The 7,244-nt window shown below is 42.2% G+C and overlaps 1 long non-coding RNA gene across 2 annotated transcripts; it reads left to right on the forward strand.

Annotated features, from left to right (window-relative positions):
- Positions 1–2,218: 2,218 nt before the first annotated feature.
- Positions 2,219–4,649, forward strand: LOC124993805 (uncharacterized). Of its 2 annotated transcripts, XR_007110337.1 has the most exons (4): positions 2,219–2,303; positions 2,628–2,697; positions 2,803–2,887; positions 4,206–4,649. It is a non-coding gene; the product is annotated as an uncharacterized LOC124993805 (long non-coding RNA). The 2 variants fall into 2 exon arrangements; XR_007110336.1 differs by lacking the exon at positions 2,803–2,887.
- The last annotated feature ends 2,595 nt before the right edge of the window (positions 4,650–7,244 follow it).

Here is a 7,244-nt window from a genome sequence, read left to right on the forward strand (position 1 = left end):
CGGTATAGTCAACTATTTAAAGTCTGGTAACAAGAGGAAGGAGGCCGGGAGTGCAGCTCAGCAGTAGAGCACTTGCAGAGAGTGTGTGAGGCCTTGGGTTCCATCCCCAGCACTGCAGAAGTAAATGATAAAGTAAAATAAAAGGACATACCTTGAACTATTTTCATGATCCAAGACATCAGGAAGGTGAGCATTACTGTGCTTGCCCTCCTGTCTCCCACTCTTCCCCCTTCCAATTGGACCTTTTTTGAGGTGGGGGCAGTTCTGGCTATTAAAAGCAGGCCTCACACAGGCTAGGCAAGCACTCTACTACTGTAATTTTTTGTAATTTTATTTTGAGACAGGTTCTTGCTAAATTGCTGAGGCTGGCCTTGAATTTGTGATCCTCCTGCCTCAGCCTCCCAAGTTGCTGGGATTATGGGTGTGGGCCACCATGCCCTGCTCAAGGACACATTTTTTTTTTTTTTCACAAGTCTTAGCTTCTCTAAGAAAGGAGAGGAGTTTGACAAAGTTGAAAGGGAGTGGCAGACAAAGCTGGTCTTCCGTCTTTCCTGTTTTTCCATCTTTGCCTTAATCAATCCATATTTAGGTTTAACTTTTTCACTAGTTTTTCTTAGGTGCCTTCTTGCTGCTCTTATTGAATAGCATGATCTATTAAATAATTTTCTGTAGTTACATATATGGAACAGAATATATTCCCTAAAGTGTGGCCATATGAGAATCTTTCCAAATTCTACCTATACAACTTCATGAAACTTCTTGGGATTTGGGGCTTTCTTTCTTAACTTTCAGGCATTGGAAACAAAGCTGTTTATTTCATTGTCAGGAAACAAACTGAAAACTACTATTAGTACAAATTACTACTATTGTACTATTACTGCAAATAGGTGTATTCTAAAATGGAAAACTATGCATCTATCAACAAGAATAAAGAAGCTCTTCTTGTACCAATATGCAAATAATTCAACAGTATGTTTATCGAGTAAAAAAGATAAAGAGAATAGTATGCCTAGGATGTTATCTGTTATGTAAAAAGAGGAAGAATACAAATATATGTTTATATTTTCTTGTTTTTGCCTAAATTCTGGAAGTATATATAAAATACTAAATTTATTGGTAATTTGTTTGGCCAGGAAGAAGGGTACTTATCAGATTGAAGATGAATAGAAGCAAGACTTTCCACCTTGTATCTTTTTTAAAAAAACATGAATGTATTACTCCTTAACAATTAATAATAATAATATTTTTAAAATAATCAAACTTTTCCAGGCACAGTAGTGCATGCCTTTAATCCCAGTGGCCCAGGAAGTGGAAGCAAGAGGATCGTGAATTCAAAGCCAGCCTCAGGAACTTAGCAAGACCCTGTCTCTAAATAATACATACATCTATATCTATATCTATATCTATAAATCATATATATGTTTATCATATATATGTTGTATTTAAATATGCATATATATATGTGTGTATATATATATATATATATATATATATATATATGGGCTGGGCTGGGGATTTGGCTCAGTGGTTAAGTACCACTGGGTTAAATCCCAGGTACCAAAATAATAATAATAATAATAATAATAATAATAATAATAATAAGTTATACTTTGGTTCAGAAAACAGAATCATAACATACTAGCAGCATGTGATGCAGCTCTCCCCTGATGGCAAGGAGGCACTTCCTTACAGGTTTATATTTCCTCATGAGCCTGAGACTCTTTCCCCCATTCGCATGTGAGGCAGGCTGGAGCTGGTCTGGGCCCTCCGAGCTGGAGGGCATGCCTGGAGAGGGGGAGTGCGTCTTCTTCCTTCCCTGCGGGCAGACCCTCCCTGTCCTCCTCACATTCCTCCACTGTCTGGGTCACGCTGGAATTGGCACTACACACTCCAGCAGCCAAGGGGAGGCGGCTGCAGTGAGTTCTGGCACTGTTCCCAAGGTGAACTGTCCCCAACTAGAGGTATGACAGAGAAAGCACTTGGAAGAGCTGGCAAAACCATCCCCTTGCTTTCTTAGTGGGATGATGAAGATGCTAACATTGGGGCAGTTGAAAGCAAATTCTGAAGGTTTCTATTCAAATAATATGCTCAGAGGACAATGCTATTAATGATCCTTGGCCGGGTCCAAAGTTTGTTAATATTCCAAATACTGAAGAATAGTTCCCCAGCACATGTCTAATGCTAAGTAATTTATTCTGTTAATATTTTGGTTTTCTGCTGCCAGAAACTCTGGGCATATGGCATTCCCCCAAGACATGAAGAAGAAAACCATCACGGTGATAATAAGGAATGCACACTCATTGGTATGTTTAACATCTTGGGTTGAAGATGAAATTATAAGTCACAAATCCCTGTGGCTTCCCAGCTGCGTATAGGTGAAAGTACATTTCTCCGTGACTGTTGGAATTACTCCAATAACGTCTTGATTCTGAGGCTGCTGAGCCTTGGTTTTGAGACGGTGATAAGAATCATCTGGGATGCTTGCTAAAATGCAGGTTCCTGGGCTCCACCTAAACCCTGCCTGGAAATCTCCTGTAACAACTGATCAGATAATTCTTATCTGGCAAGTTTGGGAAACACTGTGGTTTAGAGGACGGTGATGTTTTACTGAATGATCCTGCCTTTAGGCTGACCTCTTCACTCTCAGGGACAAGAGTCGGTCTCCGGAAAGAAAAGAACAAGCATTCCCTGTACTTGGTATGTCATCGTGTATCAAACTTGTGAGAGAACTCTAATTAATTGTCTTCGTTTGGCTTTCCCAGGAACTCATATGTTTTATAATATTTGTCTTCTTTTTCCTAGGACAAAGGACATTAAATATCTGCTGAGGTTTCTATTTTAATTGCAGAACTCAGAAATTTGTGGAGCCATATGTACCGCATTTGAGGTTGCGATGGGCAATAGCTTTGTAATTCAATTACCCTTAAAGCGTCACAATTTGTCCCACCCTATTTCCTCTATCAGGCAAATCTGAGTCTCCAAAGAACAGACCGGGAGGTCACAAGTAGAGTACATTTATGTGGCATCTCCAGTGAGCACAGCAAAATGTTCCTCCTGGACAAAACACATTCTCACCCACTATAAAATAACAGTCCCCAATTAGAAAGTTCTATTTCATGAAGTTTAGAAGTTCAAGTTAGCCTCTTTCATTCTTTTTTTGTGTGTGTGTGGTACCAGGGACTGAACCCAGGGGCGCTTAACCACTGAACCACGTCTCCAACCCTTTTTAATATTTTATTTAGAGACAGGGTCTTGCTGAGTTGCTTAGGGCCTCACTAAGTTGTTCAGTCTGGCTTTGAACTTTCAATCCTCCTGCCTCAGCTTCCCAAGCAGTAGCCACTGGGATTACAGGTATGCACCACACGCCCGGCTGCCTCTTCCATTTTTATGTAGAAGAGATTAAAAATGAAACAAATCTTCCTGTGGTGTAGGAGCTTTAAAAATCTTGCCAAATAATGTTTTTTAGGTTTTTTTTTTTTTTTTTTTTTTTTTTTTTTTTTTTGCAGTATTGGGAATTGAACCCAGACTCCTAAGTGTTAAACTCAATATATTTTCAGCCAACTTCACTGTGCTAACAGCAGAACTCTGCCCACCTGTTTCACTCAAGAGCTCTGTGATTATTTCCCCCAGATTTTGCTTTTTATACCTTTTTATTTTCAGCCCTCATTCTTGATCTTCTTTCTTTCTCTCTCCTTTTCTTCTAGTACTAGGGATTTAACTCAAGGGTACTCTACCATTGGATTACTTTTATTTTATTTTATTATTTTTATTTTATTTATGACACTAGGGATTGAACCCAGGAATGTTCTACCACTGAGCTACATTCCCAGCCCTATTTTGTTGTTGTTGTTGTTTTGAGGCAGGATCTCACTAAGTTGCCCTTGCCAGCCTCAAACTTTTTTTTTTTTTTTTTTTTTTGTGCCAGGGATTGAGCCCAGGGGTGCTTAGCCACTGAGGCACTTTATATTTTTTATTTTGAGATGGGGTCTTGCTAAATTGCTGAGGCTGGCTTTGAACTTTCTGTCTGTCTTCTGAGTCACCACCACACTCAGCACTAATAACTAGATCTGAGGGAGAAGGAGAGAGAGAGAGAGAGAGAGAGAGAGAGAGAGAGAGAGAGAGAGAGATATTAAACAACAACAACAAACTAGGTTCTTTCTTCCGAAACCATCTCTGATAAAACACATTCTTTTGCTTTGCCGCAGGTTCCTGACGCCCTCACATGGCGAGCTCCTTTGGCTGGCTAAACGTTGTCCTAAGCGACCTCATTAAACCTCCTGGTCACCTGTGAAGTGGACGCAAAACCTCCACCTCTTGAGATGGGGAATTATGACTTTCCTATTTTCCTCCCAGTACTTGGTGGCATGATTGGGATGCCCACCCGGCTTTTCTGAATTGGATATTTTTTTTGCTGCCTCACAGCCACATGCAGGACAGTGTGAGGAATGCCATCAAGACCCTGAGGACAGCATGCGTGGGGATGTGGAGGAGGGAGAGTCGTGCTGTAGCCCAGGCGGGAACTTAGCAGAGGCTGTGTTTGGATCCGGCTAAGGTGGGGCAGGGGGTTAGAGGCAGAAGCAGCCTGAGTGTGTCAGGAAGTGTGGGTCATCGAGGCCCTCAGGGTCATCGGCCATAGCACCAGCTTGGTTTGGGAGCCACTGAGTTGTGCCTGATTTACTCATATGTCACTGTGAGATGGCCTCAGCCACCAGCTCCTCGCATCCTTTCTTTATCTATAAATAAATTACCTTTCTGTTCCCCTTTGTTTGCATTTTTGTTTTCTTCCCCTTTTGTGGAAGTCGTTCTCTAAAGTATATGTCATAAAAGGTAAACTACTGCCTAGGTGACTTTAAAGGTAAAATGTCGCCGTTTAGCAGCTAGTCCTGGTTCCCTTGTTAAGATCTCTTTTAATGGGCAAGAACATTTTCTCCTCATTATCGCCTCCTTAAGTTGAATAGAACTAGGAGACCTAGACTTGGCCTTGGGGGTTTTTCAAGGTGATAATGAGATAGCATTTTGTCTGACTTGTGCCTTATTTTAGATCTTCGCGTATTCGCTTTATAATCCGTGTAAAGATTTTACGATGTTTCTGCAGACTGTGTCATTTTCAGTGTTGAATTCTTTGCTGTGCCAGCCCAGCTCGCGTCTGGCACATAGTAGGTGCTCAGCCTGCCAGAGATTCAGTGTGCCATCTCCAAAATTTCCCTGATGATTGGATCCAGGAGTGTAAAAAAAACACTAAGGAATTTTTCTGTCTGGTTGAGAATTGTGAGGGTTATTGCATCCAGGTTTGGTGAAGCTTTGTGGTGCAGGAGATCCAACCCAGGGCTGTGCACATGCTAGGAGAGCATGCTGGGGTAGACTTCCACCCCTGAGTCACATCCTGTAGAACACGGAAGTCCCTGTTCTGTACCCTACAGTACACCGCCTCCCCACGGATACTCAAGGCCCTTCTCACTTTACTTGCACCTATGGAGACAGTCTCATCCCAGGGCTCAGGAGCAGTGGTGCACACCTGTAACCCCAGTGACTTGGGAGACTGAGGCCAGAGGATGGCATGTTTGAAGCCAGCCAACTACCTAGACCTTATCTCAAAATAAAAAGTAATGGACTGGGGACGTAGCTTAATGGTAGAGGGTCCATGGCTTCAACCCCCAATATTGTAAAACACACACACACACACACACACACACACACCCCAAAACCCCCAATCTCATCTCTCTCCATTCATGCCTCCCTTTATAAAGCCAAGATGCTGTGTGTGCTGTGCTGTCGGATCCACAGCAGAATGAGATGGTTGTATCATATCTGTTTGACTGAGATTTGAGTATCCAGGACCAGAAAGATAACAATGTTCCCAGGAGAGTAAAATAAAAGGCAGTGTGGAATTTATTATGTTTATGCATTAATAAGGTCGTTTCAGAATTATCTCATGCAATATCAGTGAGAAGACATGTGGGATGGGGGTTAAGAATTTAGACTGTCTCTAGGTTTGAATCCTAGGTTTGCCAGTTACTGACCCAGGACCTGGGACAGGCCACTTACCCTGTCTTTGCCTTAGCGTGCTTTTCTGTAAATGGGGATGATGGTAACTGGAGTTGCCTGGTTAGGCTGTGTTGAGAATCAAATGGGTTAGAATACTGTGGCAGTGTCTGGCACATGGTGAACTTGACCCAGGGGCTAGTGAATCCTATTGCCCCCTGGGCTCTAAGAGATCATTATATCACTCCTTCAAGGTCACACAATTAGTTAATAGTTGGACTAATTTTCAAACACTCATTTATCGACTTCCAAAGACCACGTGTTATGGTTTGGATGTGTCCCCAAAGTGTCCTTATTAAAGTTTTGTTCCTTGGGCTAGTTTAGCAAGTGGTGGACAAAACTTTAGGAGGCAGGGCCTTGTGGGAGGTCCTTTGGACACTAAGGATTTGACCTGGAAGGGACTGTGGACCCCCAGGCTCTCGTGCCTTCCTTTTGCTTCCTGGCTGATCCACAGGAGTTCCCCCACGATGGCCTGCCTTTCAAGCAGTCCAGAGCCATGGGGCCACTGGGACCTGAGCTGAAACCTCCAAACCCATGAACCAAAAGTAAGCCTTTTCTTTTCTTTTCTTTTCTTTTCTTTTCTTTTCCTTTCTTTTCTTTTCTTTTTTTCCCTTTTGGTATTGGGGACTGAACCCAGGGACGCTTAACCACTGAGCCCCACACCCAGCCCTTTTTATTTTTTCATTTTGAGACAGGGTCTCGTCGAGTTGCTTAGGGCCTGGCTAAGTTGCTGAGGCTGGCCTTGAATCTGGAATCCTCCTGCCTCAGCCTCCCGAGTCTCTGGGAACAGCTAAACCTTTACTTTTTGTTAATTAGTTGCCTCAGATGTTTCATCATATTGACAGAAAGCTGCCTAACACAACATATTAATTCCAGTATATATCCTTGTGTTGAGCAGAATAAGGACGATTAATTTTTCCCTGTGAGGGACTTTTAGACACGTACTCACAAAAACAAGGTGAAATGTCAGAAAACTAAAGACAGTAGGTCCTAAGACAATTCATAAAAAATAAAAAAAAAAAAAAATTGTCCTCACTTTACGTACTGTTCACAGTCTAGCATCACCTCCTGGGGTCATGGAAATATGGTTTGGTCACCTAAGTGCATGCAAACCCTACATAAAGGCTGGCTATCATTATTAGAGTGTGTCAATTTTACAGCGAGAAACCTGGGCTTAAAGAAGTTAAGTGCAGGGCCCTGAG

This window comes from Sciurus carolinensis, chromosome 9 (assembly GCF_902686445.1).
Source record: "Sciurus carolinensis chromosome 9, mSciCar1.2, whole genome shotgun sequence".
NCBI classification, from domain to species: domain Eukaryota; kingdom Metazoa; phylum Chordata; class Mammalia; order Rodentia; family Sciuridae; genus Sciurus; species Sciurus carolinensis.